The sequence below is a fragment of the Pundamilia nyererei genome, unplaced genomic scaffold (assembly GCF_000239375.1).
Source record: "Pundamilia nyererei isolate P.nyererei 1_Seehausen unplaced genomic scaffold, PunNye1.0 scaffold00176, whole genome shotgun sequence".
NCBI classification, from domain to species: domain Eukaryota; kingdom Metazoa; phylum Chordata; class Actinopteri; order Cichliformes; family Cichlidae; genus Pundamilia; species Pundamilia nyererei.
This window is the reverse complement of record NW_005187577.1, coordinates 929,641-931,079: the sequence shown is the minus strand read 5'-3', so window position 1 is coordinate 931,079 and position 1,439 is coordinate 929,641. Positions and strand designations below refer to the sequence as shown.

At 50.1% G+C, this 1,439-nt stretch overlaps 1 protein-coding gene across 3 annotated transcripts in view; it reads left to right on the top strand.

The window, feature by feature from the left end:
* The first annotated feature begins 658 nt into the window (after nucleotides 1-658).
* The window catches only part of satb2 (SATB homeobox 2), a 49,439-nt gene continuing 48,658 nt past the window's right edge, over nucleotides 659-1,439 (top strand). For all 3 annotated transcript variants that reach the window (XM_013914168.1, XM_013914167.1, XM_013914166.1), the window contains exon 1: nucleotides 659-1,313. The gene's annotated coding sequence lies outside the window, so the exon portion shown is untranslated. The remainder of the gene's footprint in view (nucleotides 1,314-1,439) is intronic.

The following is a 1,439-nucleotide window of genomic DNA, read 5'->3' as shown; positions in this document are numbered from 1 at the left end:
AGCTGGCTCCCTTATCTATTAGACAGGGCGCAGTGGCATCTGTCTGTCAAGTCGCAGGTTTATCATTAACAGGGATCCCACAGCACTGCCCACTGCTGTTCTATTGAGCCATCTAATAAGAACAGAGAGAGAGGGAGAGAGCTCATCCTTGACTTATTATTAGGCTACTTATTAACATGTATCAGCACATGGACTTCAGCTCGGATGATACTGACATGCCTGAGGGTATTAGAGGAAAGCTGCGGCGCTGATAGCAGCGCGATAAGTTACTGCTGCGTGAGGCACAATCATTCTAATCGAAGAAAAGGTGACAGCAGAGCGCACGCGTCAAGGTCGCTCTGATAGGTGTGCGCTTGTTATGGCACAGAGATCTGAGGGAGATATGAGTCAGGAAAACTCAGCTGCTCCTCTTTGCAAGGAGAGATCATAAAGTCCGAACAACCCCACCCCCTTCCCTTCATCTGAATCTCCAAATACTTCAAATATGAAGGAGGAAGAAGAAGAAGAAGAGCTGTATGTCCTGTGAGAGAGATCCGGCCCACAAAACGCGTTCATGGGTTAGATTAGCCGCTTTTGACGCCCCCTCTCCACCCTCCCTCGCTTCCCTCCGCTTTTGTCTCTCCTCCCTTCTCTCCTCCCTCTTACAAGTCAGCGCGCCCGTTGGCACAGGAAAGATTGAAAGTGACATACACTGATTAGAAACCGGTCCTCTGCGTTGTTAAACCCCGCTGTGACACCGCAACTCGAACTTCGCTGGTTGTTTTCTTTTCTTGCTTTTCGGTCAGATTGCTTTTCTTTGCCCGGACTGTATAGCGTTTTTTTTCGCGGTGCGTCGCGCTGTTTGTGAACATTTTCTCTCTCTCTCTTCCGAGGATGATGCCATGAGTTTAGAGGAGAGCACACTTGTGCCACAGAGACGCCTTTTGAGCTAAAAGGCGGGCAGACGCTTTAAAGAGGGGACGAAGATTTACAAAAAGAGCCGAACACATTTACGTGTGTGCGCTGCTGTCCACAAACTCTCCCTTTTCTTTCCTTCTCATCTCCGCTCGCTCCGCTGCTTTGGGCGCTATCCACACACACACACACACACACACACACACACACACACACACACTCAAACCCTTCAGCCTTCACTACCAATAAATCAACTTTTCTTCTCTGTGGATCTCCTGCGCGGTCTCGACTCCAGACCCAGCAGCACAGGACCCGCGTGACCCAGGAGTCGAATCAAAGCCCAGCCCTGGATTCAATACTCCTGATCAATGGACAGAGCCTCCTCAGCGGGCAGCAGCGCTACAGACACGTCGTAAACAGTGAGTACACACACACACACACACACACACACACACACACACACACACACACACACACACACACACACACACACACACGGACTGTCAGCAGCAAGTCTGTACTGAAGACTGTAAGATCATGTAGAG